We start from the raw sequence: 26,551 nt of genomic DNA on the forward strand, positions 1-26,551 counted from the left end.
TTACTGAATTTCTATGCATTCAACTATTCTAGAACTCTGTAGGGGGGAAGTTGTTTTTTTACAGTAATTGACAGTAAATTATATTTATCCATTCCAATTTAAAATACTTTTTGCCCAATAAAAATAGAATTGTAGTAGAAAAGACAACCAAGACATTAGATTTTATTGCCTGCAGATTATAAACCTGTTTCCCATTCATTCATTAATCTCCCCAGGAATTCCCGATAGGAATCGCTAACTAAATGTATAGATAAAAGGAGGGGACAGAGGGGTAAATAGCCAAGACGCCACCCAATTTGCAAGTGATGCAGCCCAAATTCCAACTTCAGGACTTCGCGCAAGTAGCGAGCCCTGCCAGCAGGTGCCGGCCGGCCGCCCAGCTCCCGGGAGACCCAGTGCTCCCGGGACGCGCCGCAGCGAAGGCCTCAATCCCAGGGCCGCGGAGCAGCCCGGAGCCTCCCGGCGAGCAGGTGTCGTGGCTCGAGACTCCTAGGCCGGGAGGAAAAGAAAACACCTCTGCATCCTCCCCGTCGGGGAATCGAACCCCGGTCTCCCGCGTGACAGGCGGGGATACTCACCACTATACTAACGAGGAAGGCGGCGGGAGCTCCGAAAGAAGCGCTATTGAAGGGATTTCCGGCACATTGTAACCCCACCTGCACTGCTCTTCACAGAGGAGTCCTAGGAAACCTGTTTCCACCCTGGAAACTGTTATAAAATTCTTAAAAACAAATTCCTTACGTTATCAACAAATATTAAAAATTCTGCGGAAATTCACGAATATTACTGTAAATAGATCAAAGAAAAGTTCATTAAGGGAAAAGAATGCATTAGACTTTAAGAACTCCTTCCACTCCATCCTCCCGCTCTTTTCAAGTCACCTGACCGAAGATTTACTTCAAGGTCTACCTTCCCCTAGACTGGTTATCAGACTACTAGTTAGAGGCTTTCCCTGATTCTGTTTGTGTGAATGCACGCATAAAATAATGATGCGTATATTTATTTATGGGTACGGTTAGGTAGACACTTCTACATGGAATAAAGGCGAGTTCTTAAAGTTTGGTTCCTAGATTTTTCAGCGTTGGTGTTAAATGCCGCGTAACCTTTCAGCACTCTCAATCCCATTCCTGGGAATATTCCAGGTGAAATTCCAGCTGAGCTCCACAAGTGGCTTCACAGAAGATAGTCATTGTTGCAATTCAAAGTGGCAGAAAATTGGAGGCAACATCGATGTCTATCAGAAAAATGAATGTGTGCCCTGAGAGAAAAGCAGTGGCTTTCCTAGGTAAGAAATCAGCACAAACCGTGTGGCTTAAAACAACAGGAATTCACTCTTAGTCTTGAGTCAACCAAAGGGTCACAGAAGCAGCTATCTCTGCCGTCCCAGGGACGACTCTTTTTTGATGCTGCCTGGTGGCTGGTGTCTTCCGACGGTCCATCCTTGACCCTGGCATGAGAACCGCACTGTCATCATTTATTTCTGGAGTGGGAATGCAAATCCATAGTCTTTATGAAGGATAATCTGACCAATGCCATTTCTAACAACTGATCCTTACAATTGAAATCCAGCAGCATGAAAGTGCACCTGACCAGCCTTTTAAATCACCAGGAATCAGACAGGTTCTGCGGAGCTGCTGCTCTAAAACGAGTTGCATTGGACACCACCCCAGGAACAGGGAACCATCCCCACAGTTTTCACACGAAGCCCATTTTCCTTTCCTCTGGGAACTCGGGGAAGGTCTTCAGTTGGTAACGGAAAAGGACAAATCCCCCTTCCTCTCCAAACGTAGATAAAGATGGTCAGGTCATTGCCAGGACTGAAACTGGCCCAAAAGAGACGCAGACTCGCCTGAACAGGGACTTGAACCCTGGACCCTCAGATTAAAAGTCTGATGCTCTACCGACTGAGCTATCCAGGCTCCGCGAAGGTCCCTCTAAATCGTCGTATGAAGTGACGAATCAATCACCCAGCTGCCAGGGAGAGCTGGTCCCCGAAGTCGCTAGGGTATTCCCAGGGCGCTGGGCCTCACGGCCACCGACCTCCATTCCCTCGAGTTTTCCATTTGATCCCAAGCGCCGTGTGGATCACACAGATGGCGTAAGGTCGCTCGCAGGCTCGGAATAGGGCGACCGCCACTGGGCCGCGCACGTCCCCGGAGCCGAGACGCCGACGGCGCCCTCCGAGGCCGCGCTTGCCGTTGGAGGCGGCCTCGGCCGGTGGGAGGTCCAGGCTTCCACTCACCCAGGGCTGCCGTAAACCCGGGAGCTTCAGCGGGGCCGGAGCTGGGTGAAGGAGGAGGGGAGGACCGGCCCGGGGCGGGCGGCCCGTTCCGACCGCTGCCTCCAGTGTTTCCTCTGCTCTCCCAGAACTGGCGGCTTCCCGTCCCCTAACGCCGGAGCCACAGACTGACTCTCTTCCAAGGGCCGTTGCCACAGAACGCCCTCAAACCGCCTCTCGAGCTGCTCACGCCTGGCTCGCCGGGGCCACCCATCTCCTCCCGCCCGCCCGGCGCCGCGCCTTTCGCGGCTCCGGATTCGCGGACTCGCGCCGCTCTGCTCAGGCCGGCAAAGCCGCCAGGCTGGACCCACCTGCTAGGGCCCCGGGGCGCTCGTTTGTCTCGCTCCCTTCTCCTCTGTTTAAAGACGGGGAGACTGCGCCGTGAGCGCGACGTCGCGGCCTCGGTCACGGTAGCTTTTATAGCAAAGCACATCTGCAGGGCGCCAAGTGGGGATGATCAGACGCAGGATCCGAAAGAAGGAGCCGCGAGTCTTTCAAACGCTGCTGCACAGTTGGAAAACGGTTCACTTCGACAAGCAGCAGAAGAGGAGAGGACGTGGACCTCCTGCGTGCTCTCCGGGACCGCGGCCGGCCGCTGCCCACATTCCTGCAGAAACCTCGGACCGTGGAGAAAGGTGAAGGTTTTTGGAAAAAGGTAACTAGCAGAGGATGGTTTCGATCCATCGACCTCTGGGTTATGGGCCCAGCACGCTTCCGCTGCGCCACTCTGCTTTCCGGTGGCCGTCGTTCTCTCAGATTCCAATACCTCCCTTCTCCGCCCTCGCCTGCCACCCCGTTCCTCCCCGCCTCCCCCGGTGGCTTCTCGGTGGCAGCTGCACCTCTCCTCCGCAACCTGCCATCTACAAACCGCCCGAGACGCCTTCTCTCCAGCCTCGGAACCGGACGCGCGCGGTGGGGGGCGGCTCGCGAGCTCGGGTCCCCTCCGCTTCCCCCCTGACTTCCACAAATCCAGTCCTGGAAGAGGTGTTGGGCAGCTGGTCAGCTAAGAATGGGACAGCAGGGAAGGACCGAGGAGGGCCTAGGGAGGTCACCTGGTTGGTCACCCCCTGCCCCCTCGGCCACCCCCGCTAAAGAAAAGCTATTGTTTCGAAATCACGCCACGCCCTATAGGTGGCCTGGACCCTCCCTAATCACAGAAACTGTCATCACCCTGGCAACCAAAATATCAAGAGCCCCACGAGGCAAGCTCGATGGAGGCTGTTCAAAGGGTAATGGGGAACCGGATTTCCCTAACTCTAGCACCACACTACCCTATCAGGCAGTCCCCAGCTGTCAAAGGTCAGTAGGTGGACCTAGGTGGGATTTCCTGGAAGCTTCCCTGGGAACTCTAATAAAACTGGAGAGCAGGAGGAACACCGGTCCTTCTCCTCTTGGAGGGCACACTCTCCCTCAAGAGTGTCCTCTTCCTCCTTGTCCTATCCTTTCTAATAAACTGTTACTCCAAGCGACTGGTCTGAAATCTTTCTGGTTTGTTTGCAAGGGTCTCTCAGGTCATCTCATCTTGGGCCACAGGCCTTTTTCCAGTAACAAACCATGCTCCTTTCTTTCTTTTCAAACTCTAAACTTTGTTAGGAACCAGAAACCACAGTTCTTCAAGGACAGAGAGAATGCCATTTCTTCAACTGAACTTGGCCACTCATACTCTGAAATCAGAAAGGTGCTAGAGTTGCTGCAGGCACCCCAGCTGGGGGTATGCTGACTGGCCCCTTAAATCATTGGAGAGGGAAATGTCCATGATGCTTTCAAAGGAAGCCACATATGGTCAGCAACACCCTGAACTTTTTCCTAGCAGATGGCACAACTGATAGAGAAAAACTTAATGAGTCAAGAGTTTTCTCACACAGCTGACCCTAATAGTAGATAGGAAAAAGAGTGATTTTTGAGCAACTTGGTTAAACATCTGGCTGGAGAGTATGACCAAAACAGTCACTCATGGATATTTAAGAAAAAGGTAACAACTCCTATAATGTAATTCAAAATATACACTTGGGTCAATCCTCCCACAAGTAAAACTGGGAGGTTGTAAAGGAAGTATTACAAAAGACATTTCCAGAGTCACAAGTTTGTTCTAATTCAGTTTGAGACCTACAAATTTTCTGAACCTACTATATACATAAATTTACTTTTCACTGGTGATAACTAGTTCTAGTATTTATCCCCTCATATTGGTATAAAAGCAAAATCTGATAGCATTCCAGAGTTCAAGGGAACACCTGTGCCATTATAAAAATTAAATGTTGTGGGCTGGGGATGTGGCTCAAGCGGTAGCTCGCTTGCCTGGCATGCGTGCGGCCCGGGTTCGATCCTCAAAACCACATACAGACAAAGATGTTGTGTCCGCCAAATACTAAAAATAAATATTAAAAAATTCTCTCTCTCTCTCACTCTTTCTTTAAAAAAAAAAAAATTAAATGTTGTGTTTCTAGAACCCTACTCATGTTTCTGAAGCCTTAAAGAACCTCTGCTCACAAATTTGTGACATGTCAGACCACACCCTACACTCCAATAGGTTACTATCCTTGAGGTCTTCTAGACTGGCTGATAACACTGGTCACTTTTTGTGCTAATTATCTGCAGAAAATACTGCTTTGCTGCTTTTCTTCTTTTTTGGTCTTGCCACTCTCCCTCCCTCATTTACACCTTGCCTAGCCACCTGCCAACCACCATCATGGTCCTCTGGAGCACAGTGATGCACCAGATGCCCAGAGTCCACAAACCTTAGATGGTCTTAGAAATATGACCCATGTGAAACCAGAGTTCCCAAATGAAACTCACTTTCCACTTCTGTCTGTATAAAGTTGCAGGCCTCTGCAGCCAAAAAGCATTAAAGATTCTAAATGACAGGCTAGCCCCTCCAATGCTGCAGGAGCTCAACACCAATTTCTCCTAATTTCAAGGTTCTCCCCTCTGAAGCCAAATACTGAAACCCACAGATTATAATGAATGAATGCTAAAGGCAGAGACTTATTGAATAGAAACCCTTGCAGTACATCAAAAAAACCTCACTAGGTTTTCTCAGACTAGTGGTCTGGTCTAGGGGTTTATGTAGAGCTTGGTTAATGACCATTGGTCTAAACTTATGCTAATTATGGTTTGGAAAAAATACCAATGCTATTGGTCCAAATTTATGCTAATTGGGGTCTGGAAATATCCTAACACTATTGGCTAATTCTCCAGTCCACTTCCTTTCAGATCTGGCCCTTTTCCATTTTCTGGTGGCAGGTCCTGGGAAGTGGGGGAGGTCATGGGAGGGTCTAGGCCTGCAGGTTCAGAGCTGCAGTGCTTGGTGCAGGGGCTTCTGCAGCAGGCATCAGCACGGTGCCCAGGCCTGGCTACCAAAGTTGGACAGGTAGGCCCACCCTAGCTTGCAGCACTGCAGGGCCTTGGTGCCTGCCTGGAAGGCTCCATGGGCTGTGTGCTCCAGCCCACTCTGGCCACCTCTCTGCTACTCAGCTGCTGCTACTTAACAGGGACCAGTAGGCTGGCTGCCCGTCTTAAGCCCTGTCATGTGGGTCTGCCTCCCAACTTGTACCGAGGTCCCCTAGATAGACCCAATGGAGGGTTTCCCAGGCTTCCACAGCCAAAGCCCAGAGTGATCATTACCCCCTCACCCCTGACCACAGTCAAGGACTTCTTTAGAGGGAGGATTGAGGCTGGAGACAGTTTATCTGTAGGCAGATAGAAATGGGAACCTGGGAGAACAGGATCCCCCGACCCCAGATTAAAACCCAGGCTAACGCTTGTTTCATTTGTTATTGGTTGCCTACTGGAAGGTCCCCTCACATCTGGATGCCCAGCTCCTCTTCTTGGCAGGGATGTCCTAACCTCACTCAAGGCCTCCATTCATTCTAATCCCACCAAGCTCCCCACACTCCTGTGTCTCCTTTACCAGATTGACTTTGCTCCCCTCCCATCACCCCAGGGGCACTCCTCCCTGAGGTGTCAACCACAATGTCAGATACCGCCAAGCCCATAGTGGCCACCCACCACATTGCCCCCAAATTTTGCTTCAAGACCCTACCTCCAGCTAAAGCACATTGTCTCCTATCACTTCTTTGGCTGGTTGAACTATAATCAGGAAATCTCCTTCCAATGCAAAAATAATGCTTACATCTGCTTACCCACCTACTGGACAGGAACTTGTCCAGCCTCTTTCTCTTCTCAATTCTGCCTATCATTATGGGCCTTTCTGTTGGGTCCTCCCTGTCTGGGCTGTTCATCTCCTTTCTTTACAGAGGACTATCAGTGCCCCGACTTGTTAAAGAGTCCAGAATACCCTCCTGCTGAGCTCCATTAGGACTGCTCCATAGCAGCACCTACAGGAATACTCAGCAGACACCCCCTCAGCAGGAAGCAGCCTAAGAGGCATCACTGCCTTTCTCCTCTGATCCCTTTCTCATCAAATAAAAGGAAAAAGGCAGGAAGGTTAGGAAGACCTTGACACAGGCAATACCACTTTGAAAACATCCTCCATCTTCCCATCATCTCAATGTCACTCTGATTCAGCCTGACCTTAAATCCCAGACATTATGCCATTATCACACAAAGAAAGGAAATTGCTATATGAGACTGGAATCCTGCAAACACAGGGTTCATTATGAAGATGACACCAAGGACCCTTCCCTGACCACCCCCAGCAACAGCTAATTACAAAAGTTCCCTCCGCCCTCACTCATAACTACCCCAGGCTGTAAGTAGATGTGTCAGTCTCCACTGGGCCCCCTCCGCAGGTTTGTCCTGAATAAACCTGTGTGGCTATTGAGCCACCTCTCCTCTCCTTTGTTGAGAGCCACAGCCAAGTCGGGATGGCGCCTGGCATTTTGCCAGAAGGAGTGGTTGGGAGGTGATGCCAGCGAGCCATTGGGATGATGGTGATTAAGTTAAGCTGTGTATAATTATTAGGATGGTGACGGATTGCTGTAACTGGGTGATGCTGGATTGGAACAAGCTGTGTATTCAGTTGTGTATGTGGACTTCTGCTGTCCAGCAATGGGGTGGCTCCTGCTACCTAGGGTGCCCGCTAATTTTGAGTTCTCGCGGAGTACCTGTGGAGTTCCCATTGGTTCTCGCGGAGTTTCCGTGGAGTTCCCGTGGAGTTCTGGAGAGTTCCCGTGGGGTTCGGGCAATCAAGTAGTTCCTGTTTGAACCTACAAGTGGCTCGTGACCTCCCGGTTATTTTTGTGCCCAGCCAGACTGCAGCACTCTTTACTTCCTTCATTTGGTTCTTACAGGAATTTCCCCTTAAATTTACAGAAGAAAGTGGTAAAAATAGTATGAAACATGACACATCCCACTTTTGCAAGTGATAGAGCTTGGATTCCATCACACGTCTGATGAAGAGGCTCGTGTTTTCTACTGCACAACCTTGACTTTAAAACGGCATTTCAAGTTCTCTATTTGAAGACCAAGAAGCAGAAAACAAGAGCAAAAGCCCAATTGACTTCTGATCATTGGGCACCAGACAGGCTTCTGCAATTGCTGTTTGTGATGGCCTTTCTGCAGGTGTCAGGGTGGACATGAGTCAGGGCCTAGGACAGCTAGTTGATCAGACAGTGAGACATCAAGGGTCCTGAAGACTCTGACAAGGAAGGCAATGGGTAGGGGAGCTGGCACTTCCATTGCCTCCCATCCTTAGCTGAGGCCCAGGTTTTGAGGGAAGAGTGTCCCCATAGACATCTGAAGAGTTCCACCTGAACAGGGGACAAGCAGCCTGTCCTGCAGCTTCCCCTGCTTGCGGGTGCCCTGTGGCCTTCCATTGTGTCCTGCCTGACCCTGCCCCACAGGAGCATGTGAGAAATGAAATGTTCAAAGCATCTCCACCGAGTCCTCCAAGTTCTCTGGGATCAGAAAATAGTACTGGGTCTTGCAGCACTGGGTAGAACAGCAGGAAATGATAAGCTTCTGAAAGCCATTAACTTGGGGTAGTAAATGAAAGTGTTACAACGCGAGAGAATGGACGGTAGAGATTGGGCCAATACCTCTCACCTTAACCAAAGCAGGAGACATTAAATTTTAATTTATTTTTTTACTCTGCAAATATTTTAGACCAAGACAAAGTGGCATGGCTGCTGTTCCTTCCACCTGTCATATCTGTCATATGTGTGGTATGATAACCACATCCTGTATCCAAACCACACATCCCTTCTCCCTCAGGCAGAGAGAAGTGAAGGGGGTTAGGTAGGTGAGTGGGAGGGAGAACAGGGAAGGGAAGGAAAGAAGAAGGAGAGGAAAAGAGCAGAAGAGAGGGCAGCTGCCGCAGTCTCTGGCTGGGCACAAATCACGAGCCTCCACACAGCTTGTAGATTCAAACAGCAATTCTTTATTCCCGAACTCACACCGGCCGTCTACAAACATGTTCTGGGGAAATCCACGTTCTCTGCCCAAATCCACACCCCACTGGGCTTCCATGTTCCAAAATATACTGTCTGACCCTAAGAACTCAAGAGGAACTCAGGTAGCAGGATACGCCCTATTCTAAACAGGGAACACCCTAATCTCATATTATGCTAAACCGGGAACACCCTAAACACAGATCCGCCCTGGTCCTTGAGCAAGGTCACCTTACATGCAATGTAGCTGCAAAATGTCCTATTTCCATGAGTCCTTCCACTAAAGAAACATGGGGGTACGCTGACAAGGAAATTCTCATACCTACTTGGCTGATGGCTCCCAGCATCTCCCCACTTCTGATTAATTAAACAACAAGCAATGTGGCTTAAGGACCGTGCCTGGTAGGCTGTCCAATTCAACATATGGTTCTTACCCGTCATTGGAAAACTGACCTTTAAGTGTCAGCCTCCTGTCTTAGGTTGATACCACTGCAACTGGATCATACCCGTCACTGACTACCGGTCCAGCATACAGCCATACTTGTGGATAGGTCTATGCACCAGTGGGGGGTGAGGTTCTTTGCCTCACCTCTGTTGGCCCCCAAATTTGGCCTTGGTGCCAGTGGGGGAGTGAGGTTAATGTGGCTTAAGGACCGTGCCTGGTAGGTTGTCCAATTCAACATATGGTTCTTACCCGTCATTGGAAAATTGACCTTTGGGCGTCAGCCTCCTGTCTTAGGTTGATACCACTACAATTGGATCATACCCGTCACTGACTACCGGTCCAGCATATAGCCATTGGCCCCCAAATTTAGACCATCACTAGCAGAAGGGAGGAGGATACAGAAATACCACGACACCAAGCCAATTGACAGTTCCTTTGTTAAAATTGCATCACTGGTGACACCATCAGTAAAGATATGCCAGCATTACCACAATTCGCTGTACCAAACGATAGTTACATAGTCCAGGCAAGTTCTGTAAGCAGTTCAAAGTGGAGGAATCTATCAATATGTCCATCTCCTCCCAAAGTCTGTTTTCCTCCCAAAGTAAGTTGACTCCTTGATTGAGCATTACTTGTTGAGTTATATTCATTGATGCATCAGTTTATACAGTTTACTGTGATAGCTATCATAGAAGCTGTAATTTGTCTTCACTGGCACTGGGATGAAGATAGGAATTCTGGCAATGATGCTAAAGAGACATTATCCTGAAAAGAATTATTAAATATAATGAAAAGGAAAGGTGAAAGTAAACAAACAGATCTGTTAACTTCCTTTAAAAACAATCCTTAACAGCCGTTTACCTAATTTAAATTAGTAAACAAGCAGATCTGTTAAACACCTTTAAAAACAATCCTTAACAGCTGTTTACCTAATTTAAATTAACCATTTAAATCACGTGAATAAAAAAAAATAATTCGGATCCATTTTCTCATGAGCGCTCCTCATATATGAAATATGGACATACGCACACACAGACATACAACACAAAACACAAATGTGCAAACAAACGTACAACACATAAGATAATAATAAAGGCCTTGTAGCTTTACCTAGGTGAAATCTCCATTGCAATGTTTAAAAACTCCACAGTCAAAAAATAAAACTGATCAGAAAAACATTTGCCGCAGCCCGGCTGGTTGGGCAAAATATCCGGGGGGTGACGAATGACTTGTGTACGTTGATGCAGCAGGAATAGGAGCCGTTTATTGTAGGACAGGAGTGGTATTTAAACATTTTACACAGCTTATCTAATTAGCATAAAATAGATACAGTAGTCAACCAATAAGGAATCTCCACACTTAATGGCTTGCTTTTGTTACTTCACAAACCACTCCCTCTGGCATTTTGCCAGGCGCCATCCAGACTTGTTTACAGACTCTAACAAACATTAACCTAGGTTTGTATGAGCTCAAAAAATAAAAATAGAACCTTATGATGTGGAAAAATGCAATAATAAGATAGATATTGAAAAAAAGCATCCTTGTTAATCACTGTCGCAGATGAATGGCCAAGCTGGAATTCTGGATATCAGCTGTTATGGATCTGAGTCAAATCATCTTCTTTTCCATCTGTAGAAATCGTTTTAGTTAGTCTTTCTGGAATTCAAATTGGTTGCTATTCTCCCTGTGGAAAAACACAAACAGAGCCCCGACTCCAGACAATCACTGGGTCAGAACCTTTCCATTGTCCTGTTAGAATATCTTTCCAAAGTACTTTAGGCTTATGTACATTTTTTGGATACATATGCCTTTCTGCAGCACTAAGTCCTGATGAATCCAAATTTTAAAAGTTTAGAGTAAAAAGCGTTATTTTAAGTTTATCTTTCCAATTCCCTCTTTTTGCTTTAATAAGTACGTTTTAATAGTTTGATGAGCTCTTTCAACTATGCCTTGTCCCTGTGGATTGTATGGGATTCCTGTTATATGCGTAATGCCAAATGATGAGCAAAATTGTTTAAAAGAGGTAGAGGTATAGCCAGGACTGTTATCGGTTTTTAACTGTTTAGGAATGCCCACAGTGGCAAAATTTTGTAAGCAATGAGCTATAACATCTTTAGTTTTTTCTCCGGCATGAAGGGAGCCCATCAAAAATCCAGAAGAGGTATCAACTGTAACATGTAAATATTTTAATTTTCCAAATTCTGGCAAGTGTGTGACGTCCATCTGCCAAATATGGTTAGGTATCAGTCCTCTAGGATTGACTCCAAGATTAACTTGTGGTAAAAAGGTCACACAATTTTGACATTGTTTTATTATATGTCTGGCTTGTTCCTTAGTTATTTTAAAACGCTTTTGTAAAGTATTAGCATTAACATGGAATCTTTTATGAAAATTCGTAGCTTCTTCTAGTGTAGAGAAAATATGTATGACATGTGTAGTTTTATCTGCTAAATCATTGCCCAAACTAAGGGCTCCAGGCAATCCTGTATGTGCCCTAATATGTCCTATAAAGAATGGATCTTTTCTGTCCCAGATCAGACTTTGTATAGTGGAAAAAAAAGAGAAAACAGTAGAGGAAGGGGAAATCCTACCAGCATCTTCAAGGGATAGTATAGCATTAACTACATATTGACTATCAGAAAATAAATTAAATACAGAATCTTTAAACATCAAAAAGACTTGTAAAACTGCATTAAGCTCTACCTTTTGAGCTGATTGTTTGGGTACTAAAAATGTAAAAGTTTGATCAGGGGTAACTACTGCTGCTGTACCATTATTTAGTGAATATATTTGGAGCATTCATGATAGGGGTTTTTCTTGTCATTTTTGGAAAAACTGCAGGATGCAAAGACCCAAAAGACAACAAAGGATTAGATGGTAAGTGATTATCAAATGAAACATTAGATTTACACATGATTATTGCCCACGTATTTAACTCATTAGCTAACTCATCAATTTGATCCATAGTATATGGAGTGATAATTTTATTGGGAGAAATTCCAAACACTCCCTTTGCTGCTTTTATTCCTTTGAGTATTAATTGTCCTACAGCCTCAGGATACCTAGTAAGAATAGTGTTAGGAGAATAAGATAAATGTATCCACAATAATGGACCTTCTTGCCAAAATACTCCCGTAGGAATATTTTTTGTTGGTAGTACAATAAATAATAAAGGCAAACTTATATCAATTCTATCCAAATGTATATTTTCCATATATGTTTCAATAATTTTTAATGCCTTTCTTGCTTTAGGAGTTAACATGCGAGGTGAGTTTGGATCTGATGGACCTTTTAGAATATCAAATAAAGGTCCCAACTCTCCTGTTGGTATGCCTAGAAAAGGCCTTATCCAATTTATGTCTCCCAGTAACTTTTGAAAGTCGTTAAGTGATTTGAGTTGATCTACTCGTATTTGAATTTTTGGTGGACGGACCATGGTTGAGGATAATAGAACTCCTAAATAATTAATTGGAAAATGTAATTGTACTTTATCTATTGCTATCTCTAGATTATAATTTTTTAATAAGTTTGTAAGTGTGACATAACATTCTAGCAATGTGATTTTAGCTTTGTGTGCTAATAATACATCATCCATATAGTGAAATATTTGTAGTTCAGGATTTTGATTTCTAAGTGGCTGGATTGCTTTGTTAACATATATTTGACACATAGTTGGACTGTTAGCCATCCCTTGAGGGAGTACTTTCCATTCATATCTCTGATCAGGACCTTCATGATTAAATGCAAAACGTGGACTATCCTAGGGATGAATTGGAATTGAAAAAAAAAATCTTTAATATCTAGGGCTAAAACATGCCAGGTTTCTGGCAAAGCAGACAATTGAGAAATCCCTGATTGAGCAGGTCCCATAATAACCATCTCATTATTAATGGCTCTTAAATCTTGCAATAATCTCCATTTACCAGATTTCTTTTTAATGACAAAAATGGGAGTATTATGGGGAGATATGGAAGGTTGTATATGTCCTTCTGCTAATTGTTGTTTGACCAGATCATGGGCTGCTTGTATCTTTTCTTTAGTCAGGGGCCACTGAGGAACCCACACTGGTCTTTCTGATTTCCAAGTAATTTTATTGTCTCAGTGGCCCTTTCTGAAAATCCAACCCATGTCTGTCTGTTCCTTGATCTATTTGAATTGGTGCTGCTATATCTTGTCCTTATTTTCCTAATCTTTTTTCTTTCCTAAAACCTTGTCTAGCCCTAATAGTGGGAGCATTAGGATTGATGTTATTTGTTAATGTCAAACCTAATTGATCTAGGACATCTCGTCCCCATAAATTTATAGGAAGATGATCCAATACATATGGCTGTATAGTTCCCTCACATCCTTCAGGATCCTTCCAATCTAATACCATTGCACTTCTATGGGGATTAGTTGCCACTCCTAGGCCTCGAAGCGTTTGAGTGGCTTGTTGTAATGGCCAATGTTTTGGCCATTCCTTACTGGATATGATGCTAAGGTCTGCACCTGTGTCCAGTAGCCCATTAAAGTCGTATCCTTGAATATTTAGTTTTAGCATTGGGTGAGAATCTAAATTTAAAGACAACATAGCCCAATCTACACCTGTGGAGCCTAATCCCCTGGAACCTCTTTTTACACTATGACTAGGAAATTTATTTTGTAGGCTGGGTATTATTAACAACTGTGCTATTTTATCTCCAGGTGAAATTACTGATATACCTCTTGGAGAACTAGCTATAATTTTTATTTCACCTACATAATCGGGATCAATTACCCCAGGACTTATCATAAGTCCTTTTAATGTAGATGAACTACTTCCTAATAATAAGCCTACTGTCCCTTGGGGAAGAGGTCCTTTTATTCCTGTGGGAATGACTTGAACTCCCATCTCTGGAGTTAGTACTGCTCTGGCGGAGGCACAGATGTCCAACCCTGTGCTCCCTTGGGTTTGTCTGATGAGGGATTTAATGGACAATGTGTCCTGGGCACTACCCTGATGGTGTTGGTGGGTTCCTCCATGGTGTTTCTGGGTTCCTCCATTGCCCCGTATATTTGTGGTTGTGGGCCCCGGAGCATTGGGCCCCCTTGTCCGTTTTTTGGCAATGGAGCCTGATGCCTTTCTCCATGATATCGTGGGTAAATACCTGGTCCTTGTCCGTTTTTTGATAAGGGAGTACCCTCTATGGTGGTTTGAGAACGGCATTCATTAGCCCAATGTCTCCCTCTACGGCATCGTGGGCAAATACCCGGTATTCTATTTCTTTGATACCTGTTTGTTCACAACTATAGCATGTTTTTGGCCTGGCATCTAAAGCCTGTTGTACTGCAGCTGCCAAGACTTGCCCTTGTTCATTAATATCTCTACATAATTTAATATATATGTTTAAATCTTCATGTCTCCATGGTCTAATAACCTCTCTGCAGCAACGATTTGCTTGGTCATAAGCCAGTTGTTTTATTAATGGCATTGCTTGTTCCGTATCCCCAAAAATTTTGGCAGCCGTTTGAATTAGCCTATCTACAAAGTCAGCGTAAGGTTCATTAGCTCTCTGTATTACCTTAGATAGCTGACCTTGTAAATCTCCATGTCCTTATAAAGTCTTCCATGCCCTAACTGCATCTGCAGCAATTTGTGCATATATAGCAAGATTATATTCAATTTGTTGCCGCTGACCCTCATAAGGTCCTTTCCCTAGCAACATTTCTAGATTTCTTTGAGGGTAACCGGCTGCTGCATTTTGCCTAGCTGTCTCTGCGCAAAATTCCTCATTGGCAACCTTCCATAACAAATATCGTCCTCCATTTAGCACAGATTTACACATGCTAGCCCAATCTGCTGGCGTCATGTCCAAGTTAGTAATGGACTCGACCATGCTTACCGTGAAGGGAGCTTGGGGACCATAGGTTGTTACAGCCTCCTTTAACTGCTTCACTGTCTTAAAATCTAAAGTACGGTGAATTCACTGCCCTCCTACCTGTTCAAGTACAGGGCATGCTGATCTTTGAGGTCCTGTCTCAGGATCCCAATTATCAACTACGGGGTTTGAGGGCCACTCAGCTGTCTCTATCGGTGGGGCTGTTGGTTGAATTACACCCTCTTGGGATAAAACGGAGTTAGTAACAGCCTCCTGTTGTGGCCTTTTTCCTAACAACCCCTTTTCCTTTAAATTTTCTTCCTCTGTCTGACTAGCTCGAGAGACCTTCTCTTTTGCTTGATCTAAAATGTCTTTCTCCATGTTCTGAACCTCTAACAATTTACTTAACATCTTTTCAGTTTGTTTTAATCTACTATAAAGATAACACAACCCAATAAGATAATACAAAACAAAACCGAAACTGAATGAAACAAAAACAGAATAAAAAATCGTTATATCAATTTTCTCTTCCTCAGGGCCGACAAACTTCAAGTCTTTAGTCAACCATTTTTTCCAGTTTGCCTGAGAAATTTCTAGGGATAGGCAGCTTGAAACAAAAACAAAATAAATCAAAAGAACACATTGTTTTTTGAAATGGTCACCCATTCTCTTGCCTTCCCTCAGGGGCGAGCAATTTCACTTACCCCGAAGCTTCAGGCGTTCCCCGCGTACGAGCCACCAGATGCCGCAGTCTCTGGCTGGGCACAAATCAGGAGCCTCCACACAGCTTGTAGATTCAAACAGCAGGCAGCAAGGGTGGGAGTGGTGAGGTGGGAGAGAAGACACCAGGAGAGGTGGAAAGGAGACTTGTGGGACCATGTCACAGTGGCCATGATTAGAAGTCTACAAATGTTGATCACAAACAGCACATTGAGTCAATTATTAGAATTTATCCACAGGTACCCCAACATAGTACTGTTCAAGTTCACAAAGCAGAACATATCTAAGACAACAGGGGAAAAAAGATCTTTCCCTCCTGATAATGGTCAACAAGTCAGTGAATGGCCCCTAGGTGGCAGTGGTTAATAGGTCAGTAGGTAACCCCTGTCCATGTCAGTGACTCTCATGTCCTGGTCAACATAAGCTGTAATGGTCAGGGTGTTGGTAAGTCGTCCCCACCACCCCCACTCACCCCAACCCCTGGCCCCAGTAGTCAACAGACCACTTGCCAACATGAATGAGAGCTGGAATAGCTTCTCAGCTCTTTAAGGGCCCTTAAATTCCTGTCCATTGCAATGTCAAGGACTCTCATGGCTTGAGTTGAGATCACCTCCCTTATGGGACCTCCTTGGGACCCTCACCAGGTGACAATGTGATCTTTGCCTGTTGAACTCTGTTTTGTTTTTTCAAAATTTATTTGTAGTTGTAGATGGACAGCATGTCTTTATTTTATTTATTTTTATGTGGTGCTGAGGATCTAACCCAGTGCCTGACACCTGCGAAGCAAGCACTCTGCCACTGAGCTACAGCCCCAGCCCTGGAATCTGTTCTAACAAGTGTTTTCAGAACACCCACTGAAGTGATTGCTGAAGTAAGAATTGTGTTCAAGTGCAAGGAACAGACAGCAGGGCTGGCATTCCTCCAAGATCGTTGTTGCTTGCAGGCTCGGTGTAGCCACCAAAACACTTGTAATATTGCATGTTTGCACGATAAGTGTTGCATTACATATGCTTTGCACGTTAGGAATTTGAATGAATGCCCTGCTTTTTTTAAACTATGTATTATTATTATTATTATTTTTTGGTAACAGTAGAAGCAATGGGTATTGAACCCAGGGGTGCTCTCCCACTGAGTTACACCCACCCCCACCCCCTTATTATTTTTTTAAGTTCTGAGATAGGGTTTCTAAGTTGCTCAGGCTGGCCTCAAACTTGTGATCCTCCTGCCTTGGCCTACCTGGGATTCCAGGCGTGGTCCACAGCACTTGGCTTAGAGGGAACATCTTGAGGCAGAGAAATAACATCTATAGCATCCAGTCCACAAATGGCTCATGTGTTTGTAAATACTTAATTGAATGAATGCATTTAAGGATCAGAAAACTTAATCTCAGCACACAAGTGAAGAAAGAGCCCTGAGATTCTGTAAGAGCATTAAAAGCAAGACACCCGCCTGGTGCAGTGACTGGTGCCTATAATCCCAGGGACCCAGGAGTCTGAGGCAGGAAGATCACAAGTCAAAGCCAGCTTCAGCGACTTAGGGGAGCCCTATGGAACTGAAGAGACTCTGTCTCAAACTAAAAATAATTAAAATAAAATAAAACAGCAAAAGAAAAATTAGGTTCATGTGATTCTTCTGAGCATAATAGACCTGTGTTTCACTGAAGTTGACACTTGTCTTTAGGTATGTACTGGGATTGGTTCCAGCAGCTTCCAGCAGATATGAAACTCTGCAGATGCTCCAGTCCCTTATACAAACCCCCATAGAATTTGCCAATAACCCATGCATCTATCCTGCAAGCCTTAAATCATCTCTAGGTTTCCCCTAACATAATGCAATGCTATGTAAGTCCCTGCTGTTCTGTATTGTTTAAGGGACACTGGCAAGAAAAAAAAAATAAGTCCATATTCAGTTTATATGTGATTTTCCCCCCAATATTTCCCAACAGCTGTTGGTGGAATCCCAGAGCCGCGGATATGGAGGCCAGGTGCACATTTCTTTAGGCACTAGAAGACAGAGGCGACCCCTGCACCTAAGCTCGGGATGGAGTCTGCTCTGCACTGACTTGTGGAAACTTCGAGACCCTCCTCGGGCCGCCGCGGCCCTCTTCTCTGGTGCTCGGACGATGGGCGCTTCCGTGGCGAAGCGGTGGGAGTTTAGGGTCTTGGAGAATCTGAAGGAGCGCGCGGCCGCTCTGCGTGACGCAGCTTTGATCCTGAAACAGGTCGACGCCGGTGGAGGACAGGGGACGGGACGACCCTTCTCGGTGGACCCGGCCGCAGCTCTCCCGCTGCTCCTTTCCCCTTCAACCTGCGTCTCAGCGAAGGCCCCGGTTTCCTCGCCGCCTGGTCCCGGTCCGAGCTCGGGCGGGTCCGGACGCCCGCGGGGCCCCACCCCTCCCACCAGGCCCCGGGCCTCGCTCCGGAGTCCGAGGCCGAAGTCCGTGCCCCGGCGGCGTTAGGAGCCGAGTCCGGAGTGTCCGCGCCTCCTGAGAGCCACGGGCCGCAGGGTGGAGGACTGAGGAGTGCCCGTGGGGACGACAGAGCCACCAGGGAGGGAGGACCCGGCGGAAGGTCAGACCGTAGAAACCAGCAGGCCTTCCCAGGGCCGGCAGAGGACGGGGCGCCCCCGCCTGGGCTCTGTAGCTCAGCGGGGAGAGCGCTGGTCTCCTGAGCCAGGGGTGGTGAGTTCGAGTCTCACCAGGGCCTGCCCTCTGCGGGGTTTCCGTTGTGGTCAGTGTCCTTTTACCAAAACAAACGGCACTGACCTGAAACGAGACACGAACTCGAGCTTCCCTTTTGTCTCCTCTTCTCAGAGTGCAGAGAAGTGCTGCTGGCAAATCACCAGTCCTCGACTGAAGCTCCTCAACTAAAGCTCCTCCGAGAGCCAGACCGGAAGCTGTCCTCGACTGAAGCTCCTCCGAGAGCCAGACCGGAAGCTGTCCTCGACTGAAGCTCCTCCGAGAGCCAGACCGGAAGCTGTCCTCAACTGTCCCCGCTGGAGGCTGGCAGCAGGGCTCCCCCTGAGCTGCCCCGTCAGCCTGCTCCGAGGACCTCTTCCCAACGGGCCGACTGGTCCTGAGTCCAGTCACCTCCGACTAGTCCTGACTGACCGTCACCGAGGCCTGAAGGCCGGACTGTTGATCCTGCCAGACTCACAGACGGGGGTCTCAGCTCCCGGGGACAGGAGTCCTCTGATGGGGGATTTCGGGCCCAGCAGAGTGGACCCTATCCCTGCTCAGTGATGACGTGTCTAGTGAGGCACGACTACAGGGGGCCACCAGCCCACGGAGGCCCAGGGCCAGAGCCAGCTGTCCCAGGGGCCAGGAAGGTGGCCCCGTCGTGATAGGATTCCTGAGGCTCCCAACTCATCACCCCACATTGGAATTGGGCTGTCCACAAACATCCCCCAGTGATGACATCTGAAGGACGAACGTGATGGTCACGAGTGACCGTAGAATGGACAGTCTGTATTGGAAAGTAAGACGACGGAGTGTCCATACACCACACTTGTGTCGAATGACTAATAGTGCCCACGAGACAGGAACTCCTCCAAATAGACTTTGTGTGGCGGAAACAGTGTGACACCATTTATAGTAGTGAGTTTGAGAAATCGACTTTAAATTGCTGAAGAACCAGGATGGGGGGAAGCGCTTCATTCCCACTAAAATCAGAAGGAGTGACTTCCTGTTGCTTCTAAGTCAGGACCGTGGTTGTTCCTGAAAATGCTCCCAGATTTTATGAAAATGCCTTATCTGCACGAAGCTTCCTTCCTTCCTCCTGCCCAGCCCTGCCCCTGGAATCCATCTCACGTGTCCTTTGGCCGTCACTCTAGGTGAGAGGTGCCTTTTCGAACCTGCATTTGCACCCCTTTACCATAGCGTATGCCTCTAATGACTAGGAGAGAGTGATGCCATGGATTCCCTTACTAAAATAACTTCTTGAGAATGGAAAGTAGCCTCCTTTAAGACTGAGTTACAAGCCACTTGGTGTCAAATACACTTGATGAACACATTTTTTTTTTTTTAAGAAGTGCTGGTGGGTTGGAGGTGTCACGTTGTGGCCAGTGCCTGTGCACCTGGTCCTGGGCTTCATCCCCAGTATGCTCCACTAGCGAGTGAGTGAAGGAGAGGTGCACTTCTAGACTGCAGGTGCTCTATGGCATCTGAGTTCATCAGGAAATCATTCAGCCTGGTGTCACAAGAAAATGATTCTGAAAACTAAATCCATCTTTATAATAATTTTACCCCGCTGATTTCAATAAGATTCACAACTTACCCACTACACTTCAGGGGCTGCAATTTTGGTACATATTGAAAAAAAACTGTTAATTACCTGGCATCAGTGTTTACTTAAACATCTCAACACACTAGGCAAAATAAACACCAGACCGTCTTGTATGTTTTTTGGAAAATGGCCTGTTTTTGTTGTTGTTGTTGTTTGTTTGTTTGTTTTTGGTAACATTTATTTTTAGAGTTTTTATTTGCTTATATATTTGTTTTTTCTAAAATCCAAAGAGAAGCTAATTGCAGTGGTCAAACCTGTGATCCTGGCCGTTCGGGAGGATGAGGCAAGTTCAAGTTCAGCCTGGGAGATTTAGTGAAACTGTCTCAAAACTAAAAATTAAAAGGGATGGGAATGTAGCTTGGTGGTGAAGCACATCATTCATTGTATTCAATCCCCAGAAGAGCAAAATAAACAGAAAAGTAAGATCTAGCCCTCACAAGCCAGAAGGGAGGCATGGAGAGTGTTTGTGGCGGGTAGACTTCTGGCTGACCATCTGGGATGGGGCTAACAAACAAGGCAAATCAAGACAAGCAATGTTTATATCAAGGCATTGAAACTGATTTCTCAGTAAAAGCAGGGCTTCTGACAGATGTAACAAACTGCACAGCAATTGCCCACGCCTCCCAGGACCGAGTGCCCCTAAAGCCAGGAGAGAATGAGAAACAGCAGCAGCTGTACAAAATGATAAAATGACTTTTTTCTTCCCTATCTTGCCTCTTTGTTTTCTCCTCTCCACTGATCTCTTTCCCACTCAGAAAAGTTCACAAATGACCAAACGGTTCTGGGCACAGGCAGGGAGTTGTATTCAGGACCCACCAGAGAAGGGGAGCCACCTCACTCCTAAGCACTTGTCCCTGCAGCCTGGGTCTGGGTTCTCCTAGGACTGGGTAGTGCGGGTGTCGGTGTAGGCTGACCTCAGAGCTCTCCAGGAGAAGGGACGAGGTGCCTAGGACTCTGGGCTCCACTCTTTTCTTCCCTAACTCTGGCATGATTGGATCTGCCACCACAACCTGAGGGCTGTTTTGTCATTAGCATGAGATTATAACGAGTTCAAATGTCCACATGGCATGTGAAGCAGATGGAGTCAGTCTGGAGTTGCCCTTGGAGGGTGGGAGTGTGATAATGCAGTGGTCATCAGTAGGGAGCATGTGGGCATCCACTTTAACTTTCTGCAGGCAAGTGGCGTCTGTAAGTGAACATGCTGACAGGTCTTTTAGGACAATGGGCTGTTGGCCTTGTCATTGCGCAGGCTGATACACTAATGCAGCGGGCGTGGGGGGAACTGAGCTGAACTCCCAAAGTGAGGAAGGTCATCGCTGATGATGAGTTAGGTCCCGTTAGAGGAATCACCCATAGGAACATCAAAGCTAGGGGGATTTTTGCTTAGCTAGCCTAACAAGATGACTCCTAGAGACAGACTGAGGATTTTCATACAAGGACTATAACAGGGACTTTGAAGCTGCCTTTGCCAAAAGTACTGACTCTTCATCTGAGCCTCAGATATCCAATGGGTAACTAAAAGTGGGATGAAGCTTGGAATCTCTGCCTTCACTTGGCATGTGTCTCCGTTCAGAACTTATGTCAGTTTCCTGCTGGGAAAACATGCCATTTAAGGTGTGTCCCCCTGCAGCTGTGATCCTCCCCCACAAGGCTGAGGCACCAAGGTAAGAGTAACTAAGGTGTTTTCAGGACTTGCAAGGACATCATAACCCAAAGTCCATCGACACCCTGCCTTCACAGTGTTATGCCTGAAGGGAAAGCGAGGAACGAGAGATGGCTAAGTGAGAAATAAAAGATGGAGACACACATGAGTTTACTTGTCAGAGCTGACAAATAAAGTCTATCTCTCTATAGTGGAGAGAGGCAAAACAGGCTTGGGTTCTGGGACTTTTATGGGGCAGGTCCTAATGCAGGGGTTAAGAGCTGGGTTGGTCTGAGGGAGTGGTGAGCCTTTCTCAGAAAGGCCCTGGGGTGGGAAAGCAAAACGTTTTCCTTAAAATGACTGCTGTCATTCAAGATGGCCGTCCAGATGCTAAGCAAGGACCCAAGATCCCCAGAGAGCTGCCTAGAGGTCCTGTGTCATTGCCCACACCTACAGGCACTAACTCCATCCTGCCTTTCTGGTTGGCCTTTTCAGAATCATTCTCTCCTGCAGTCACCAGAACAGTACCCTGGCAGGGAGAGGGGAACTGAGACTGCCCCCGGGAATGCAGCTCTAGGTCAGAGGTCTGACTCTGGGGTCCACACAAATCAGGCTACTCACCCCAAAAATTAAAGAAAAAAAAATAATGGTGAAAAGCAGGAAAGAATTTGACTCAGCAGAGCTCTACCAGGAAGACAAGGGGACCAGTGTTTTGAGTCCTGTCTTTGGGCTGCCAACATGAGCTCCCAGATTATATAGAACAGGGACCAGAAGGGTGTGTGGTCAAGGAGTCTTGGTCATGTTGTGGTCCTGGTGGTCAGTATCTCAGGATTGGCCAGGTAGGGCCTTACTGATGGAGGTGATTACTTTTCTCCTTTGTTTTTTGGAGTGAGTAGTTGGACTTGATTTGTTGGGACCCCCACAGTTGGGCCTCTGGCCTAGGGTCTACCAACAACTTGCTACCAGATCTTCATCTCTTTGCAAAGCTGGTTAAAGACTCAGGGATTTTCCTGTTTATTGCATTCATTTTTTTCCATATTTTAAACATAATATCATGTAGCACCCTGAAAACAACTTGCAGACATCCGTAATGACATTATTGTTGGAGAAACCAGAATTTTGAGATGAGACTAGATCCCCCATATCGCCAATTTTCTTCTGGGTTCTTGTCTCACAAATTTGAAGAATAAAATCCACGGAAGATAAAGGGAGGGAAGAGTAAACAGTGGAATTTATTTAAGTGAGAAGGATGTGGTTTGAGGTGTGTTGCTTAGGCCTTGAAATTGTTCCTAGTGCCTTTTGCATTTAAATGGCCCTGGGCATTTCCTTTCAGACTCAGCACCAGTTTTCCCAAATTCCTATCTTGTTAGTCAGGATGGCGCCTGGCATTTTGCCAGAGAAATGTTAGAGTCTGTAAACAAGTCTGGATGGCACCTGGCAAAATACGAGAGGGAGTGTTTGTGAAGTAACCCCAGCGAGCCATTAACTGTGGAGATTCCTTATTGGTTGACTGCTGTATCTAGTTTATGCTAATTAAGATAAGTTGTGTGGAATGTATATATACCCCTCCTGTCCTACAATAAAGGGCTCCTACTCCTGCTGTATCAATCTACCCAAGTTGTTCGTCACCCCCCCCCCCCCCCCCCCGTTATTTTGCTGCAGCCGGACTGCGACAGATGGTGGCCCATTAAGGGGAGCCCCGGGACACTTGGGGGTAAGTGATGAAAAAAAGCTGCCCATCCATAAATAGGATGGGAGCAATCTGCTTGTCCCTAGGCAGATAGGGCGAGAGGAAAAATGGCCATTTTGAGAAAATGGAGAAGATTGATACAGTATGTTTGTGTCTTGTTTTGTCTTGAAATGTTGTATTGTCTTTGTGATGAAAATATGGAAGGGGTGAGAAGTAAATTACTAAGGAAAGATGGCACCCCAGTGGAACCAAGAGCAATTAGGGCATGTGTTGATGGAAGCCCAGGAACTCTAGTCAGAAGAAAAAGAAAGTTCAGAAGAAGAAGGATTATCAGGGAAAAAGTTGCAGCAAAAGGCTATTACTGAATATTTTTTGTTACCGGAGGGTGCATGAATCGTCGCAGCGGCTGCTGGCTGCCATGTGCGGGAGCTGGTCATGGTGCAACAAGGACTTTTCAAGTGGCAGCAGCCGGCTCTCCCCCCCCCCCACCAGGGGAGTGGGAGGCCACTGCAAGAGCCCAAACCTGACCCAGAGGCACAGTCTCGGGGCCTCTTGCTCCCTGTGCCCGGAAGCAGTTTGAGTCTGGGACTCTCCCCAGGGCCATTTGGGGCTGCCTGGGATGCTACAGCTGGCAGAAGACGCTACTGGCGTCCCTGAAGTTTGATCATTTCCAAGGCCAGTAACTACAATGGTTCTCCCACACCTGGAAGCTAATGAGTAATGAGCACTATTAAGGCTTGTTTCAAATGTAAAAAATCTTAAGATAATGTACTAAATTGTTCAGAAGGTTGTTTTCTTAGTGGAATTCTGCAGGATTTTCTTTAGCCATCCGGAGTTCCAGCCTTCATCCCAGTGCCGGTGAAAACGAAAGTGGAAGATTTTCCAGTGTTGCTGAAAACCGGAGGAGACTTCAGATTAAGCTAGCTGCCTGCAGAATTTACCTGGACTGTGATTTAAGCTAGCTGCCTGCAGAACTTAACTGGACTGTGATTTACCTGGACTGTGAGTTAATCTATTGAGACACTGCTTTACCTGGACTGAGACAACAAACTGTATCTTTGCTAACAGTGTCGTTGCTGGTATAATTTTTCCAAGGGCTTCTTGCATGGAGCCATCAATTGGCTTGGTATCATGGCATTTTGTATCCTCCCCTTTTGCTTGTAGCAGATTGTTTGTGGTGTTTGTGTAAAAACCACTATGGTCCTTATTGAAATTAAACAAAAGGGGGAAATGTTAGAGTCTGTAAACAAGTCTGGATGGCGCCTGGCAAAATGCCAGAGGGAGTGGTTTGTGAAGTAACCCCAGGGAGCCATTAAGTGTGGAGATTCCTTATTGGTTGACTGCTGTATCTAGTTTATGCTAATTAAGATAAGCTGTGTGGAAGGTATAAATACCTCTGTTGTCTTACAATAAAGGGCTTCCACTCCTGCTGTATCAACATAGACAAGTTGTTCGTCACCCCCCCACCCCCCACCCCCGTTATTTTGCTGCAGCCGGACTGCGGCACTATCTCAAGGAGATGGTCTTTTCTTTTCTTTTTTTTTTTAACATCAAGAATTTAAAACATTAGCTTTCTGTCTAGTTTTCTTGGTCATCATAACTTTGTGCTTACAAAGCCCAAAGCCTGTGTGGTTGACATGCCTTCCGCAATGAGAGCCATCCTATCCAGGGAGTACTGGAGGTCTTGTGCAACTTCATCCCTTAAGATGCTGGGGATATAGCTCAGTTGGTAGATATAGCTCAGCTGCATGCCCAAGGCCCTGGGTTCAAGCCCTTGTGAGTTGGGTCTCTTCTGACTAGATCCAGTTGTAGAACAAGGAGACTATGTAAATCAACAGTGTCTGGCACATGTTTCTTAAGAACTGTTCTGGCGCCTGGGGGGCCCATGACTGGTCCTTGTCCCTGATGCCAATTCTATAATGAGGACATGGTTTTGAGAAAAAGGGGGAAAAAGTTTTATTGCTTTGCTAGCAAAGGAGAAACACAGGGGACTCTCATCTCAAAGGCTGTGACTCCACCCATCAGCAGGAACAGGAGGCTTTTAAAGAGGTGGTTCAAAGGCTACATTCCAGTTCTCTGTTGGAGTTGTAATTCACTTGTTGATTTGGGAGATAGCCATTTCAGTGATCTTCAGGTGCCAACCCTGAAGTCTGGATTACTTCATTCCTATGATGGGTGGGTACCCAGGACAGATAACTCTGCCTAGGATGGGAGAACAGTAATCCTGTTTCCGCTGAGATTAGGAAGAGGGGTGGGGGGAGATTAGGGATGAGCAGGGAGAGAGGAAGAGAAAGAAGTCCATTTTAAAAATAAATTGCAGTGGAAGAGCAGCAAGGGCTATATTCAAAGCATAAAATGAACCACTGTTGAAAGCACGTTCACAGAGTCCACCCAAAGTCCAAAGACTGTGCCACCGAAACCTCACGCAGGAGATCTATTGTCAGTAGCATAAGGCAAAGTGACAGGGCTGTCCCTCCGAGGAGAGCAGCTGGAGCCTCTATGCTGGAGCCTCTATGCTGGAGCCATAGCCAAGTAGGAATGACGCATGGCATTTTTGGTTGAAAGGTGCCGCCAGCAAGCCATTGAGATGATATGATTATGTTAAGATCTGCATTCAATTGGACATTAGACCCCTGCTGTGCGCCTCAGCCTGCTACTTTGGAGCTCTAGCGGGACCCCCGGAGAGTTCCCATTGGTTGGGGAAATGCGGTAGGAGGGATTTCCGGAGGAGGGACCTTCCTGTTGGTGTAGTGTGGCCCGGGAGAACGCTGCGTGTGTGGCGCCCCGGAGAGCGCCTGGCATTGGCGGGAGTTTCAGAAATAAAGTTTGTTCCTGCTTGAGTGGCTCGTGATTTTGTGCTCAGTCAGACTGCGGCACCTCTAGATAAAATGGCTCCTGACCTAAGATGGCGAATCTGATGCCAAAAACTGTAACCTCTCTCTGCTTGTAAGGTGGTGCCTCTTGTTGCAAATGGCAAAGAAGAGGCAGGGGCCAGGCAGCTTTCTGAGCCTCTATTGTTAAGGTCTGTAAACAAGTCAGATTGGCACCTGTTATTTTGCCAGAGAAATGTTAGAGTCTGTAAACAAGTCTGGATGGCGCCTGGCCAAATGCCAGAGGGAGTGGTTTATGAAGTAACAAAAGCAAGCCATTAAGTGTGGAGATTCCTTATTGGTTGACTGCTGTATCTATTTTATGCTAATTAGATAAGCTATGTAAAATATATAAATATCGCTCAAATCCTACAATAAAGGGCTCTCACTCCTGCTGTATCAATCTACACAAGTCATTCGTCACCCCCCGGTTATT

At 46.5% G+C, this 26,551-nt stretch overlaps 1 protein-coding gene and 4 non-coding genes across 5 annotated transcripts in view; 1 reads left to right on the forward strand and 4 right to left on the reverse strand.

Moving 5' to 3' along the window:
• LOC143401644 (uncharacterized) overlaps positions 1–26,551 on the reverse strand; it is a 742,139-nt gene that overhangs the window by 81,180 nt on the left and 634,408 nt on the right. The window lies entirely within an intron of this gene.
• Positions 524–595, reverse strand: Trnad-guc (transfer RNA aspartic acid (anticodon GUC)). The gene has a single exon. It is a non-coding gene; the product is annotated as a tRNA-Asp (tRNA).
• Positions 1,847–1,919, reverse strand: Trnak-uuu (transfer RNA lysine (anticodon UUU)). Its single transcript has one exon. It is a non-coding gene; the product is annotated as a tRNA-Lys (tRNA).
• On the reverse strand, positions 2,939–3,010 carry Trnam-cau (transfer RNA methionine (anticodon CAU)). Its single transcript has one exon. It is a non-coding gene; the product is annotated as a tRNA-Met (tRNA).
• Positions 18,263–18,335, forward strand: Trnar-ccu (transfer RNA arginine (anticodon CCU)). Its single transcript has one exon. It is a non-coding gene; the product is annotated as a tRNA-Arg (tRNA).

This window comes from Callospermophilus lateralis, chromosome 6 (genome assembly GCF_048772815.1).
Source record: "Callospermophilus lateralis isolate mCalLat2 chromosome 6, mCalLat2.hap1, whole genome shotgun sequence".
Classification (NCBI taxonomy): domain Eukaryota; kingdom Metazoa; phylum Chordata; class Mammalia; order Rodentia; family Sciuridae; genus Callospermophilus; species Callospermophilus lateralis.